Consider the following 17,204-nt stretch of genomic DNA (forward strand, 5'->3'; position numbering starts at 1 on the left):
ATAACCTCCTCTTGGAGCACATGGCTTTGTGGGGGAGGGTTGGGGAACTATACAGAGCTGAGATCCCCTTAGACAGCAAGGAGGGAAAGGATGCTAATCTCCTCTCCAAGTCTGGATTCCCTCATGTGTAAATGAGGGAGGCTGACACTTAGCTCACATGCTAGTCCTGTGAGATGGGCACAAAGACCAACCTCAGCACAGGGGGTTACCATGCATTTGAAGGTGCAGGAGACAGGGGCCACATGTTCTAGCCTCTAATTAGGCTTATGTACTGAAAGTTGTGCAATTTGAAGAAATACTGGGCTCTTCTTTTTTTATTTTTCACCAGCTGTCTTTTGAGAGGCTGCCATATGGTGGGCTCTGTGCTCAGAACCACACAGGACTTACCTGCACCGTATGTATGGATGTGTGTGTGCGTACTAGCGGCTAAGACTACGTGTTTCGTAGTACAGATAATGGATTACTGAATACCTGTTGTGTCCTACCCTCTATTATCTGTGCACTGTGTGTATTATCCATGCTACTTGCCACAGTGTCTCAGAGCAAGTGTTTTCCTGTTGAGAAAATGTATGTAGGATTGTTAAGGGAATATTATCAAATGCTGGTTGTGGTTAAAACTCGGTCTGAAGGAGTCCTCCTGCAGGTCAAAGTCCGCTTGTCTCTTTCATTAATAGACACTGGAGATACGTCTGCTTACCTTGAAGGTTGGTAGCTAAAGTATCTCATGCATTTATAGTCTTTAAAATCTGTAACTTCTCTGTTAATGTTAATTTTGCATTGTGGTTAGTGATAGAGTTGAATGAAAACACTGATTTGATGAAACACCTAATATAGCTTTCATATATATGTGTATATATATATATATATATATATATATATATATATACACACACACACACACACACAGCTAATCTATGCTTACGTGTATGTGTTTATATCTAATCTATGCATATATATATATATATATATATATGTATAGCTAATCTATGCTTATTGAAGACATTAAATTTAGTTTATGAAATGTACCAGAAGCAGAGTGACTTTTCTGAGGAAAGAAGTCAATGTTAGCAGTCTATGTTAGAAGTAATAATGTTAGAAATAACGATTTGACTAACTTTGTTTGGGTCACAGGTGTGACCTTTCTAACACAGCATACTTCCGAGGAAATAAGATCATAGGGAAAGATTTGATTTTAAAAAGTGAAGGGCATGAAAATACTGGGAAATTTCAGGACATCTCAAACATTTGGCTAATAATGTCGATATCTGATTTAGTCCCATGTACTGCCAGTTTTCGAAGAAGAAAATTCTTTTACTGTTTGCCTTATTAGATACATATTCAGAAGTCAAATTACTAATTGGGTTCTTATCTGTTTCTGGATTTAAAACACATTTAAAGCATCTGTGTGATTTAACAAGAAAGGATGTGTTTTTATCACTTCATCCAGTGTCTTACTGAAGTGACATTTTCTGGGCAGTTGGCAGCATAGACATTTTGTTTTGTTGTGTTTTGGTTTTGTTTTTGGCCCCCTCTTCCCCCGCTCCCGCCAGAGGGTCACCTAGGGGGAATGGTGTGTTCACATTTTTCATTTTATCAATGGTATCATAATCTTTTTTCTTTCTTTTCTTTTTTGAAAAGTGAATTCAGAGCAGGTACAAGGTACCAGAACAGACAGAGCCCTCTGGGTGATAGTAAGGAAGATGGGTTTATCCTAAGGGGCTGGAAAACCCTTGGAGAGTTTTAAGATTTTTATTTATTTATTTGCCAGAGAAAAAGAGTGAGAGTGCGTGCATGCACAGGCAGGCGGGGGGGCCAAAGGAAGAGGGAGAAACAGATTCACTGCTGAGCAGGGAGCCTGAAGCGGGACTCCATCCCAGGAGCCTGGGATCATGACCTGAGCTGAAGGCTGATACTTAACCCACTGAGCCCCCAGGCGTCCCAGTACCATAATCTTTCAGTGGAGTGGTTACAGACCCTGCTTATTTTTATTTTTATTTTCTTTTGGAAGGCACACATTTGGAAAGTTAAGGAACAGCTTTGGCAGAGCAGACGGTGTGTGAGGTGTGAGAATAACCGTTGGCAGGTACCATGGAGGGAAGCCAGTGGACTCCGGGATGACTTGTGTGCCTGTTTTATACTGGGAATACTGCATTTGTGTGATGTTTTGTATCCTCTTTTCCGACATATGAAAATGGAGGCTCAGGGCCAGTGTTGGGAGATATTTTTGTGCATAATAATTTGGTGCATAATAAATGGACCAGAGAGAAGCTCTCCGTGTTACATCTTCAAACATACTCTAAACGTCTTGTGTTGGGCCAGCCAGAGTCCTATCTTTTTGCTGCTACTGCCCTCGCTTTCCTTGGGTTTTTGCTTGTATACTGGAAAGAAATATCCCCTCTCTCCCTTGAGGTTTTCAGTCTGTATTGATGGTTTTGGCGATACCTGTGATGTGGGTAGATGCAGGTTGGGAAAAAAATTTATAATAGTCCAGAAACAATGGCATTTTCCAGCTCCGAACTCCTGTTTCTTCTTTGTCTTACTGTTCTAAGGATACATGTGAGAGCCGGCTTGCCCTGAGTTAATTCAGGCACACTCTGCTTTTCTAAACACGAGGTGCTTCCCCAAGCTTCCGTCAGAGCAGTGGATCTGGTGCCTGCTGCTAGAGCAAGTTGATCCCGAAAGATAACGTGTGGCCTAAACACCAGTGCGGGTGACTCACTGGACCAATTACTTGTGCTCTGTGTGGCTTTGTGATCTGCAGGGAGGCCCCTGTTTTCCCCAGGTAAGGTAGGATCTCCCATTTCAGTCACTAAGGAGATGAAAGGTCTTTGACAACTCTGTTAGCATTTTAGCCATAGGCATATTTTGGTCAGTTAAAATGCACTCTGGCACACAAATAACAAAATTTTCTGTATCCTTTTTTTTTTTTTTTAAGTACATGGTAGAGGGAGAAAAATAACTGGGCGTGGGTCCTAGAAAACCCTGAGCAGAAAGGATGCGTAGGTTTTCTGCCGTCACCCGGAAACATTTGAGCATGCCTAAGGTTGGCCTCAGTCATGCTGTCCTCAGGCAGATACATGCACACCTACAATCCGGAGGCCGGGAGGTGAGCAATTACAGACATAAGGAACAACAGCAGACACAGAGGTTTTGGTGTGTGTGCCAGATGGTGTGCACTGAGGGAGTTCCTTTTCTTGTGAGGTGAAACTGCTTTTTCAGAGGACCTTGCTCATGGTGAGCCAACGGACTCATGTTCCTACAGTTTCTCCCTTACGGTTCGCTCAGCATTCTTGGTGTCCTGTGTAGACGTGAACTCGTAAAACAGACCCTAACCTAGCATGGAGGAGTACTTTCTTTCAAGTCTTACCTTGTGGGACAAGATAATATCAGTAATAATGAGAAAAATGGTACTCTATGTAGTGATCCTGAAATTTACTTAATTATGTTCAGGCACTGTGCTTAGGTCTTTACATATATAATAATCCTATGAGTTACTATTATTATCCCCATTTTACAGGTGAGGAAACTGAGTGAAGTGAAGAATTTTACCTACACTTTTTTTTTTTTTTTTTTTTAAGATTTTATTTATTTGACAGGGAGAGGGAGAAGCAGGCTTCCCTCAGAGCAGGGAGCTCTATACAGAGCTTGATTCCATGACCTGGGATCACCACCTGAGCTGAAGGCAGGCACTTAATGACTGGGCCATCCAGGCACAGCTACCCACGCCTTTGTAGTCCACAGACAGGATGAAGGGCAGAACATTACATCCCACGTTTTTTTTAAAAATAACATTTTATTTATTTATTTGACAGACAGAGATCACAAGTAGGCAGAGAGGCAGGCAGAGAGAGAGGAGGAAGCAGGCTCCCTGCTGAGCAGAGCCTGATTCGGGGCTCGATCCCAGGACCCTGGGATCATGACCTGAGCCGAAGGCAGAGGCTTTAACCCACTGAGCCACCCAGGTGCCCCACATCCCACTTTTTTAAAAAATAGTTTTTATTTATTTAAAAAGCAAGCAGGAACAGGGAGTGGGGTAGAGAGAGAGAGAGAGGAGGAGAGCGAATGAGAATCTTGAGCCGAATCCCTGCTGAGCTCAGAGCCCAACATAGGACTCGATCTCACAACCCTGAGATCATGACCTGAACCAGAACCAACAGTGGGGTGCTTAACTGACTGACTACTTGGGTGCCCCTTGCACCCGAGTTTTAGATTCTCTACTCTTAACCCCTGAACTGTGTTTCCAAATGTTAGATTTGTTTGAGTCTTCATGGGACGTGGTCGCTTCTTAGTCTATCTGAGCGGGCCCAGGCAGTAACATCCATTTTCTTGCTTGGGTTCTGAAGAATGAGGGAAATAAAAGATTAGAGCAAGTGAGAGATTAGGACATCACATTTATTACTGATTGGGTAGCCCATTCTAGTGGGCGGTGCGTTCTCACAAGGAGGAAAGGGCCAATCCACTAGGTTAAGCCATCTCCTGGGTGCAGAGGAGGAAGAGACAGAAGCCTGAGAAAATCCTTCCTAATGGAAACTCACTTCAGAGTCAGGAGTTGATCCAGTGTGGAATCTAGCTGAAAGTTAGCGGTCCTATTACAGGGGTTGCCATGATGATGTTCAGTAATGCTTGGGTGGTTCGTTGAAAAAACTGCATGATGCTGTAAATAGACTAGGATTCCTCCTGAGTTCATATTAAATTGCTGCATCTTTCCTCTCCTCCTGATTTCTGGAACTAAAGTGGAGCCCTCTGGATCCATGTACTTCTGTTTCCTTTCTGTGTCCTTGAAGTGCTTTGTCTTTTCTATTTCCAAAGCCATTGCTTACCTGTTTTTTTTTTTTTTTCCCGTTTTTGACAGTGTGACCATTTCTTATGCTTTAGAAGGCATGATTGTCTTAGTGAATGTTTTGTGATATAAATAGTAATTTTATTCACTTAGAAAAGCACCTCAGGTCTCTAAGCAGCGATGATAGCTCAGCAACAGTATCTAACTAGGTGGCTGGGAGAGATAACTTAGTAGGTAGTTAGACTTTACCTTGTTCTCTATTGTAATAACATTTAGGAGCGTTTAAAACTTCAGGGCTGGTGCACGTGGGTGGCTCAGTTGGTTATGCATCTGCCTTCAGCTCTGGTCATGATCCCACAATCCTGGGATCAAGCCCCGCATCGGGCTCTCCACTCAGCGGGGAGGTCTCCTTCTCCCTTTCCCCCAGCCTCCACTTATGCTTGCTCTCTCTCTCCCTCTCTGAAATAAGAAATAAAATAATAAAAAAAAAAATTCCAGTGCTACTTTGCAGTATAGACAAGAAGGGATTAGTGGTGAAGTGTGTGTGTGTGTGTGTGTGTGTGTGTGTGTGTGTGTTTGAAGATTTTATTTGCGAGAGAGAGAGCACAAGCAGAGGAACAGCAGAGAGAGAGAGGGAGAAGCAGGCTTCCCGCTGAGCAGGAAGCCCTATGTGGGGCTCCATCCCAGGACTCTGAGATGAAAGCAGAAGCTTAACTGATTGAGCCATCCGGGTGCCCCCCAAATTTGTGGTTCATAAGAGTGACAAGAGAGTGTAGGAGGCCAGATGTTCATTTGTAGGGAGCCCTCTGGGAATGAAGTGGCATGTATGTCACATACTGTTTAATAATAATTATGGGTAAATGGTAAAGATGAGGGCTGTCCAAAATTTATATAAAAACTGTTTTCTAAAACACAGGACACGTTCTTTTCCTTTTCATGGTTTTCGAAAGCTCTTTGGCATAGAGCTTGAATGAGAACTGTGCAGTGACATGAAGGGAGTGGGGGAAGAGAGAGCAGAGTTAGATAACACGTTTGCATTTGGCAATGTGCCTTGGACTGTGCCAGTCACTTTAATCACGGCGTCCTGTAATTCCAGGTCTTAACCTCTACAGATGCAGAGTCTCAGACTTTTAGGAATGATGCTGGTTCCCCGAGGTTGTGCAGATGATTGGGGGTAAAGTTGTATCCCAGGCTTGCTTGTGAACACAGTAGGACATCCTCAAGGGTGTTGAATGTGCTTGTATCCTCACCCTCACGCATGCTGTGCCCAGCATGCTTGCCTGGGGCTGGGGAGATGGCAATTTATGCCAGTTAGTTCACTTCTTAAGATTCATACCCTCAGGGGTTTTGGTTCCCACTAGAAGGCTTTGAACTGAAATTTACCAGACTCCTATTATAGACTGAAGTGGCCCAGCAGTTACCTTGGTGGGTTCTAGATGTAACGAGATCCCCCACAAGTCTTGCCGCTGCTCCTGGGCAGGGGAAGACCATGTGGGGTATTGTAGGTGCTGCCCCAGCACCAACCCTGTTGACTCATTTAGAAAAACACTAGCCTGGGAAGACCATTTTCCTTGTGTGTGTGTGTTTTTTTTTTTTTTTTTTTTTAATGGAACTCTGCCTTCTGCCTGGACACTGCCGTCTAGATGCCTTTTTTATGTCATCATAAATTGTTGTTAGGCTGAAAGGTGAATAAAATGTTGAACTATTACATTACCCTGAGGAAAGTAACTAAAATTAATTATGAAAAGCAACTATCTTATTTATCCTGGAAGAAACACTGAGTGGGAAAAAAAAAAACACACCAAACCCTTAAATTGTGGCTAACATAAATAGAGAGGGCAAATGTCCCCCTAGTGATCATTCCAATACTTTTAAAAATAAATATTTCTAATATTATCCCTAAGGCTATTTGATTTATTTAAAAGAGAATGTTGACTTTAGTCTCTCTTATACATGTTAGTTACTGGAGTTTCAGACTTGTTACCAAGTCCTTTAATGCCAGATAGCTTTAGAAAAATGAAAAACAATAGCCAACAATCACTTGAAATGAATAACTCTCTCAACATTATGTTACTTTTTTCCTCCAAATGGAGTTATTTTGAAGAATCTTCCTTGACAGTAGAGACACAAGTTTTTAAATAACATGTTTATCCGTTAACATGATAGATAGCTTAATAGAAAAGTTAGTTGTATATTGGCCTGTTTTCATTTTTAAAAGGATACTCCTAAAACTGTCACTAGTTGTAATTTGAAGTGCACTTTTCCTTGTATAGACGTTAAGTCTGTGGTCATTTTAAGAAGACCATGATTTTAGCAAAATGAGTGAGGATCATGAGATTTGTTTATGTAGTGATTGTTTGATCTGTGAGTAGCTTTGTATCATGACAATCAAAGAACTGGACATTTTTATTTTTTGCATCATTTTTTCGTGTTTACTTATTCAGCCAGGTAAATGCCTTGCTGTACAGAGGTATGTAAAGTAAGTTAGAGCTTCTTAAAACTTTACTGACCTAGGCCCTGAGTTCAAGACCCATGGTTTGCTCTAGCTGCTGGTTTCAAAACAGGAGCCAAGAGTGATGTGTTTCTGTGGTCTGTTAACCGTTCAACATCCAGGGGGGAATGGCTTATTCGGTTGGAAAAACATACTTTCTCGGGGGCGGGGAACTTTGTCAAGGAATGTAGTTCATGTTGATTATATGTATGTGAATCTATAATGGAGAGCCCAGTGGTAGCATTAGCAGCGCATACGGTTTATTAAAATACTTACCATACCTTTCCTGCATTTTGTTTTAGCCACATAAATTCCCCTCCGAGCTGAAATTTAGTTAATCTCTCCACGATATAGTACATGGGTATGAATACAGAAGATGCTTTTTCATGTTCCCCAACGAAGGGAGATGTGTGCGGCGTTAGGCACTGGGGACCTGATGGCCTTGTCTGGAGGCTTAAGTCCATGGCCTGAGCAGGTCATAGTGTGTTGTCTGGTCTTTTCTGCCTTCTCCATGTCCTCCTGCTCAATCCTACTCTACTTTGGTTTTTAAAGGAGCCACGATGAGTACTGATTTTCTTTGCCGTGGATCAGGGTGGCAATGGACAAATCACTCAGCATCTCTGTGCCTCACAACTGGATGCTGAATAACATGAAGTCTTTTCACTACTGACCCAGTGTTTTGTAGCTCATTTCTTTTCAAACATTTTTTTAAAAGATTTTTATTTATTTGAGAGTGAGAGAGAGCATGAGAGGGGAGATGGTCAGAGGGAGAAGCAGACTCCCCGTGGAATTGGGAACCCAATGTGGAATTTGATCCCAGGACTCCGGGATCAGCTCTGAACTGAAGGCAGTCGCCCGACGACCTGAGCCACCCAGGCGCCCTCTAATGTTTTTCTGATTTTAGGTAACAACTTCTGGGGTCTACATGGTATCTTATCTGTTTGGGGTGCTATCACAAAACACCACAGACTGGGTGGCTTAAGCCACCCAGTTTATTTCCTACAGTTTTGGTGGCTGGAAGTCTGAGGTCAGGGTGCAGCATGTTGGGTGAGGGTGGTCTTCTGGGTCCAGACTTCTCACTCTGTCCTAATGTCATGGAAGGTCTAGGGAGCCTTGTGGGCTCTCTTTCAGAAGGACATTAATCCCATTCATGAGGGCTTCATGTTCATGACCTAAACACCTCCCAAAGGCCCCACCTTCTAACAGCATCACATGGGCATTAGGATTCCAACATGTGAATTTTGGGGGGACCCAAGCATTTAGACCGTAGCACATTAGAAAATGTGAACAAAAGAGAGAAAGTTGCAGATGCTAGAGTGATGAGAAATTATGCTTGAAAGTACTTCAGCGCTGAAGACATTTTTGTTCATTGCTTACCTACAGTATACACAACTGATACTTTTATCAGCTTTGCATAGTAGGAAAGATATTGAGGAAAAATATGGAAAGCCAATGGAGAAAGAACGTGAAGATTAAAGAAACATCAGTTTGTAGTTGGGGCATATTTATTAAGAGGAAATACCCTGAGATAATTCCTATATTCCCATGAAAATGGTAAATTATGGTTTGGTAAGCGTCTCCAGTTTGTTTCAATGCTGCAAAATTTTTAATTCTGCTGTTAGAACATGTGACTAAGATGAAGCAAAGTGTTTTCAGAAGTTCACAGATTGCTTTATCCATTTTGAAATTCCTCCTTGTGCTACCCTTAAACCCAAGAATTTTTTGTTCTAGAGAGAGAAGTTTATGGTATAAATGATCACATTAGGTATTTAGTATTTTTTTTTTCCCTCTTAGTCTTCTCTGGTAATTTGTTATTAGTTATTAATTAGTTATGAATTTGTTATTATTAACACCTTTTTGGGTGACTTTTTAATACTCAGTTTCTATTGGGTGACTTTCTGATGTTCTCTATTTTTATGCCTGTGTCATGACTAGAATATGCATCATTCAAGTATAATGGCTATTAGTCTTGCCTTTCCCAGCTTGGTGGTCTTATACTTGTTGGTTTCGTTGTTTATGCATTCCTTGGAGTGTCTGTTAGGAAGGATATGCCCTTTGAATGTAACTTGTTTTAGAAATCCTGCAAATCAAAACTCCCATTTAACAACTCTCCTAACTGTTAATAATACCAACTGTAGGAACGTACGTCCGTAAGCATGTTATTTACCAATCAGAGTTCAGTATTCAACTCTTTCTAAGGTATTAGGAAAGCTCTACACGTTCCGTGCTTTACTCCCCAGAACCCTGGGTCATATGTCTTACTGGACAGTTCTGTGTGGTTCCCCCACTTAGCTAATAACCAGCAAAGTCTGAAAAGATGAGAAACTTTCTGAAGTTTCTTTTAGAAGTTCTAGGTAAACTGACCTTTGTAGGAACAATAACTTTCTGCTCCTACTTTCAAGTTCCCCAGAGACTTCTTAGTTTCCAGGCAGAAGATGGTCCCATCTACTGAAATTCTGCCCTGCCTTCTTTGAATAGGAAGACCTACTTCCTGCCCTCTGATGAAGCTGATCCTATAATCTCCAAAATTTTTTGTTTGTTTTTCAAGACATTAAATAACCCTACCAGCTATGGCAAACAAATAATTTAAATTGAAAAAGACACAGCTTCCATGTTTTTCTTAATTGATTATAATGGGTTACGCTTCAACTCTGTCTTTGCCAGTTTTGTTATTTTGTATGCAGAAGCTTTGGTGTTTATCTGAATTACTTTATAAATCATTACATTTGCTGAGAGTGAGAGAGTCTTGAATTTAGTCAGTAAACGTTTATTGAGGACATACAAGATACTGGGCCTACCGGTCAGTACTGGGCATTCATACACAAAATACTAAGTAACTGACTTCAGGGAACTCGTAAGGATTGCACTTAGTGTGCATTGCCCTTGATTGTGAGAGCTGCCGACATTTTGTTTCTAGAATATCCTGAGGGAACCTTAACCTTGGAGTAAAACCCTTTCTTTTTCAGCAAGAATCAAGTCTCTTTCTTGCTTCTGTGCCTTTCCACCTAAAGATACATATTCTTATGTCATAAGGTTAGGGAACCATAAGAGTTGGAGGGGACCCCTCAAAGTGAACCTTTGAACCTTCCCGTGTCATTCCCACCCTTCATTCATCAACCCTCTATGTCTAGACAGAATTCACAATACTTACCAGAAAGTAGTTTTGGTTGTTAGTAAACTGTGGTATTTAATTCCTTCATGAATTCCTTCCCATACAGAGCCTGTGGAATATTCCAAAGTTTACGTCTGAAGTATCTGTTCAGTAGGAATTGGCTTGTCCTCAGATCTCAGGTGTTAAAATGTTTTTACATGCTCTATGTTGGAATGATGGCAAATTTCTTAACTGTGGGGATAAATTAAAATATGTAAATTGAGGGGCTCCTGGGTGGTTCAGTAGTTAGGCATCTGCCTTTGGCTCAGGTCAAGATCGCAGCGTCCTGGAATCAAGCCTGTCATCAGGCTCCCTCGTTGGTGGGAAGTCTGCTTCTCCCTCTCCCGTACTCCCTGCTTGTGTTCCCTCTCTCGCTGTCTCTCTCTCTCTCTCTGCCAAATAAATAAAGAAAATCTTAAAAAAATATATGTAAATTGAAAGTTGTAAACATACTTATGATTATAAATTTTCTTTTTGTGAATATTAAACAGGGCTAGACTGATGATTAATATTCTAGGAAATAGAAAACATTTCTAGATAGCCTAATCTTATTAGATGTATGGAAGTAGAGAATACTTTTTTTCAGTCACATTTTTTTTTCATTCAGTAAATTTTAGTGGTACCTACTTTTTTCTTACATTTGCAGTAAGTGTAGGGGACTCACAGATGATGTACGTGGCCCCCAGGGAACTCAAAATTTTGTGATTTTTTTTTTTTTATGGTCAAAAATCTAATTTTTATTTTTTATATTTAGTTTTCAAAAAAAAAAGATTTAAAGCATATGTGTGCTCCTGGGCATGCGGATGGGGGAATGGGCAGAGGGGGAAGGAGAAGAAAAGGGGAAGAATCCCAAGCAGACTGTGCACTGAGCATGGAGCCTGACACAGGGCTCGATCCTGGGGTGGTGAGATCCTGACCTGAGCCAAAACCAAGAGTCAGATGCTCAGCTGACTGGAGCCACCCAGGGATCCCAAAATCTAGTTCATTTTTTAAAGAAGCTTATGGATGCTGTGAAAGATGTGTCCTCTACTCTTACTGGTAAAGGTGCTTAAAAACACTAGTGTAGCTCTCTTTGGGATTTGGGGTCTATTTTTGAAGCATCTTGATTCAGAAGCCCAGGTGTCCTCTCCAAAATTCTGACTAAATGTTAAAAAAAAAAAAAAGAAAGAAAAGAAAAAAAAAGAGATTTTACTATTTGATCTCTTCTCTCGACTCCAGTCCATATACATTGACTTTCTTGTTGTATAGTATTTATGAATAGTAGAGAAAAGGATTCTAGAGACCTGTCCTTTAAACAAGAGGTGTTTTCCTACTTTTTGCCAAAGGCCCATCTCCATGGGGGAAGGTCCCAGTACTGTGTGAGCCTTCCTGACTGGCCTTCCCCTGGTCATTGATGCACAGTTGTTCTTGAAATCAGGAGTGGGTATTCAGCTAGTAGGGATCAGTAGGGATCCATATCACTTCTGGTCTCCTTATCAGATTCTTTATCATGAGTGGTTTTATGATTTCTATAAATTGTAGGGCTGCTTCTCAAAGTGGTTTCTGGATATTAACACCAGTTCATCCGAATTCACAGCATAGTTCCTCATCACTAACAAGCAAAGGAGATTGCGGAGTGAACTATGTATTCCTTAGTTTATCAAAAAATTGGAAAAGTTTGGGTTTGACTCCTGCAATTGCAACATTGATTTGCTCCCTACGCGTGTATGAAGATCCCGCAGCTATGGTCATTCATGTCATTAAGTAACAGGGGCTTAAGAGGAGGATAGATCACTGAGATGCTTTCCCATATCCCTTAAGGCTAGACACCGTGGTTGTTAAAATAGTTTTTAGAGCAAAAGGTAGGGTACAGATGTGCTATCATTTAAACTGACACATGCTAACTTTGTGTGTGTGTATATTTGAGGAAAGCATGAAAAGCAAGCATTGGTGTCAATCACATACTTACCTTTATCCCAGTGTTGTTTTGCATTATGAGTAGGAATTCCCCAAGCCTGTCTTCATTCTGGCATATCCTGAGAGTATATGGAATATATGGGGATACCCATATCCCCATATGAGAGTATATGGGGAGTCCCTGAATACAAACTTCTCTTCCCCTCCGTAGTGTTCTATCATCCATCAGTTTTTCAAAATAACAGCAAAACACTAAAAACCTGACTTACAGATTGGAAAGGTTTATTTCTAATGGCCAGCTGATGGCTTTCATTAGCTCTGATACCAGGAAGAGAAGAAAGGGTATGCCTTCCATGTTTCAGACACAGTGGTTGCCATATTAGCGCCCCTCCCATTCACCTATAGTGGGTATTGTGAGATAGGAGGTCAGTGAAGAGCATTGAAATTTTGTGTTGGATTCTTTTTATCTGTATCTTTATTACTTTTTTTCCTTGGGAAGTACCAGGAAAGAATTGGGAATGTAGGAAAAAATGTACATGGGGCACATATTTAAAGAGCTAGAATAGAGTCTAAGGAACCAACCTAGAGTGTTGGGATGAACATTGACTTAGTAAAAGCCTTAAGTGTCCACAAATTTGTTCTGATACTTTATTTTGTAGAGGATGAAATTTAGGTCTAGGAAAATTAAATGGTTTCTCCAAGATGATAAAGATGGTTACTAGTAAAGAAAGATCAGCTGAAGTTAAGGATAAGTACCAAAAAGTCCTGAAGATAGCAGGCAATAAACCCTTCATCTTTGAAATGGTAAACCAGAGAAGAAACATTACATTGAATTTAGGTAATTTAATATAGAATGTTTAATAGTAGAAGCTTTTACTAATGGCATGTGGTACTTTAAGATATTATAAGAGAAAGTGTTTTTTTGTATGGTCCTTTCCTGAATTGGAAAACGGGCATGGGGAATGATTGGATACTGTGTCAGTATCCTTTAATTATTTACTATGGGGTGCTAGGAGGGTCCCATAGTTTAGAGAAGGAAAATACCGATCATTGGATATTGAGAATCCTAACCTTGGTCCTTGGTCCATGGTCTTGGTCGCCGCCTCCACTGTGAGGAGTCATGAGGAGTTCTGTGGAACCACCTGCCAGACCAACTGTTCTGTTCTTTTGGTCTGTAGCTGCTGGGTGTGTCCAGGTTAGTAATGAACCTGCGATTCACCTCAGATCTAGACTAGAGTTGCAGTTGACCTTTGCAGTTATGGTTTGACTTTGTCTTGAATTGAATAATGACCTGTTCTCTAGCATATTTATGAGCATTGAGAAGGTGGTGTGAAAAACCACAGAAAGGGGTACTAAACCAATTAGGTGATTTGGAAGCATCCTGGTGAATGATCCTGCTACCTGGGTCAACATCAGCACTTTTCCCAATCAGACTTTCTTCTTGACTTCCCTTTTCAGTAGACACATAGAAACTTAAAAATACTAACGTGTAAAAGACAGGTGAACTTTTGCCTGTTAATGGAAATATGTATATTTTTGCTATTGTTTTTCTTTGGAAAAATGCTTCTGAACCTAGGCAATGTATGTGTGGGGGTGTCCCCAGCTTCCAACTTTCATACTGCAGTGCACTTGAACAAGGCTGTTAATGTTTTCTTTCTTAGCAGTTCCTTCACTATGGAGTGAATATACCCAGAAAGGGTCTCATTTTTTTTTTTTTTTTCCCCATCAGGAATTTACTCTGCATAGTTGCAAAGACTCTGAGGAATAATTGAGATTTAAATATTCCCAGCAGGAAGGAGGGAAGCTTGGATAAAAGAGTATCTTTCCCTTTCTCTTTTAGGATTTGATCACAAGAAGAGATCATTTGGCTTGCTCATTAAGACTGCCATTAATGTTTAAGCACAAAAGAAACTCACATGCTTTTGCCATATGTAGTTGTTTTCATCTGGTGTTTAATACTCTGGTATCACAAAATCACTGAATTCTGGATTTTTTTTTTTTCAACATTAGGAGTTCTCCAGCTGGCAGGAGGTCACCATTGTCATGTTACTCTGAAGTGTAAAGGAATTAAGAAAATACATAACACAAATTCTTGCAGAAGAGCAGTGACTTTATGGAAATCACCTCACTCCCAGGTCCTCATGGACTTTTCCTAGGGAAGGTGACCTCCTTTTATTGAAAAGGATTTTTGTATTTCTGATGTCGCCAATGCTACAATGATTCACTCAAGTTATTGGCGGCACTCTTTGGGATGTGCAGAAACCCAACTCACAGTGGTTTAAGCCAAAATAAAGGAGGGGTGTGTTATTGACTCCTATGATTGAAAGGGCCAGAGAAGGTCTCAGTTCATGGATGGCCATTTCCAGGGATTCAAATGATGACATTATGACTGGTCCCCTTGGTTCTTGGCTATGCTTTCCTCAGTGTTGGCTTCAGATGCAGATGGGTTTTTCCTCTGACATGGCCAAATGGTCACAACCAGCTCCTGACCTACATTCTACTATCTCTGAAACTGGGAGAAAAAGAGCACTTCGCCTTCCTAGTAATTCCATTGCTGGGATTAAGTCTCATTGCTCCAACTTGGGTCATGTCACCAGGATGGAAACTACTGGTCACAAGTGCGCCCCCTAGAAGGATGGGAGTGCATGATCTGTTTTACTCAAATCACTTAGACTGAAAGTCTGGGAGGTGAAGTTCATTCCCAAGAAGAAAATCAAGGTTTATCTCACCAGAAGGGGCAGTGACTACCAGGCTATCCACACAAGAGACTGCTGCTTCCTTCTGTTTTAAATGTTCCTGTCCATTTACATTCATGCACAAGGTGGTATTTCAAAATTTAGAAAACAAAAGCAACCTTTCCACACTTAGTGCTTCTTGTCCGATGCCACTAGTTCAAGTGGGGGCTTTTCCTTGAAGGCCATTTATAGTGAAGCTTTAAAGTATGTTTGCTTCCTTAGTAAAAACAAGGGGTTGTTTTATTTTAAACATAATTTTTAATAATTCATGGTTTTGATGTTTTATTAGTACTTGTTCAAGGTAATTTTTGTGTGCCTTATGATTGGACCCTTTGGGCACCCCTTTGTTTTTCTGTTGGAATGCCTCTCTGAACCCTGGAGCTTGGGCAGGACACAGCTCACCATGTACTGAGCAGCCCCGTGAGACAATTTCTACATGGGCTCCGAAAGGCAAACAGGTTCCTGTTAAGGTAGAAATACAATTCAGCTCTCTTTCCATACTGGTCAGGATCACGAAACAGTAAGGTTGTAGGGTCGGTTAGAATGTGCAGGGAAAAGTTCATTTCCATTAAAACAGAAGTAGATGGAGACCAGAGATTGTCAAAACCAAGACTTCTGGGACACCTGGGTGGCTCAATGGGTTAAGCCCCTGTCTCTGGCTCAGGTCATGATCTCAGGGTCCTGGGATCGAGCCCCACATCAGGACATAGGGATCTCTGCTCAGCGGGGAGCCTGCTCCCCCTCCACCCCTGCTGCCTGCCTCTCTGCCTATTTGTGATCTCTGTGTCTGGGGTTTGATATAAATGGAAGAGGTTTTTTTTTTTTTTTTTTTTTTTTTTAATAAAGATTTTATTTATTTGACAGAGCACAAGTAGGCAGAGAGACAGACAGAAAGAGAGGAGAAAGCAGGCTCCCCGCTGAGCAGAGAGCCCGATGTGGGGCTCGATCCCAGGACCCTAAGATCATGACCTGATCCGAAGGCAGAGTCCCACCCACTGAGCCACCCAGGCGCCCCATAAATTGAGGAGTTTTAAATACTGTTTCAGAGTGGAGGGAAACCTCAACAAAGAGAATATTGAGAAAGCACCGTATTGAGCGTGAAGATCCGTTTGCTAATTCTGCACTAGGAAACCTCTGTTCTCTCTCTTCATGGAGTCTCAACAGGTTGGTCCCTCAACAGCGGTGGAGTATTTGTTTTCATTGTAGAAGCAGCTTTAATCCAAAGTCGTAGGACACCCTAGGTGTTAAAGTCTGTTCTCTTTCTTGGCCCTGCTGGTCTGTCACTCTGGTTGACCTTTCTCTGTACCAGCAGCATAATGGAATTATCTGGAGCTTGTCAGTGCTATTTGTTTTCAGGCAGTTACGTTTATTTTCTGCACATCAGTGTTGTTTATGAGATATTGGAATTGTCAAGTACAATGTGAACAATTTGTACTCAGTTTGAAAGTAATGGAACCTACCTCATGTTTTTCTGGCTTGGTCGTTTATGGCTTGTTTGTTGTTTATGGCTTGGTTGTAATATGGCATCTTACTGTATTAGATTTGGTTTTTGCTCAGAAACAGGATAACGTGATAATTTTTACTTTGTTTTTAATGGTTTCCATGGTTTTTTAAAATTTTTGGTTATTTTTAAATTTCTTCTGGTTTGTGGGTTTGTTTTTGGTTTTATATTTATTTGTTTGTTTATCTGTTTCCATGATTTAATGACCACTGACTTAATGTGGTAGTTCAGCCAAGCAATGGAGAAGTTACAATACTCGATTGCCAATTTCAATGGGAGATTGATAAAACTTTTTGTCCTAATGACAACCTTATTTCTTGTGGTCCTATATATTATTTTGTAAGTGATTCTTGGTCCTAATTGAAAGACCTCTTTTCTATTTTATTTTGTTGAAGACTGGCACTTGTATAAATGTTGCTTTTACTTACTTTTAATTTGAAAGAGATCTTTAAATGATTCACAGTTTAATCACAAAGAGTTTGACAATACTTTTTCCTGATTTTTCTGTCCGATTGCATGAGAAGTGAAAGGAAAAAGCCCTCCGAAACTATTAAATAGTGCAGGAAGAGGAAGCATTTTGAGCTCCTGGAAAAAAAAAAAAAAATTGTTTCTTTAAAATGAGCTTTCTAGTTACAGCTCCACTTTTCTTG

General features: G+C 40.8%; 1 protein-coding gene and 1 non-coding gene across 4 annotated transcripts in view; both read left to right on the plus strand.

The window, feature by feature from the left end:
• The window catches only part of RYR2 (ryanodine receptor 2), a 751,000-nt gene that overhangs the window by 172,189 nt on the left and 561,607 nt on the right, over positions 1-17,204 (plus strand). The gene's annotated exons all lie outside the window — the stretch shown is intronic.
• LOC131831033 (small nucleolar RNA SNORA2/SNORA34 family) lies at positions 7,292-7,426 on the plus strand. The gene has a single exon (XR_009353548.1). It is a non-coding gene; the product is annotated as a small nucleolar RNA SNORA2/SNORA34 family (small nucleolar RNA).

This window comes from Mustela lutreola, chromosome 4, assembly GCF_030435805.1.
Source record: "Mustela lutreola isolate mMusLut2 chromosome 4, mMusLut2.pri, whole genome shotgun sequence".
NCBI classification, from domain to species: domain Eukaryota; kingdom Metazoa; phylum Chordata; class Mammalia; order Carnivora; family Mustelidae; genus Mustela; species Mustela lutreola.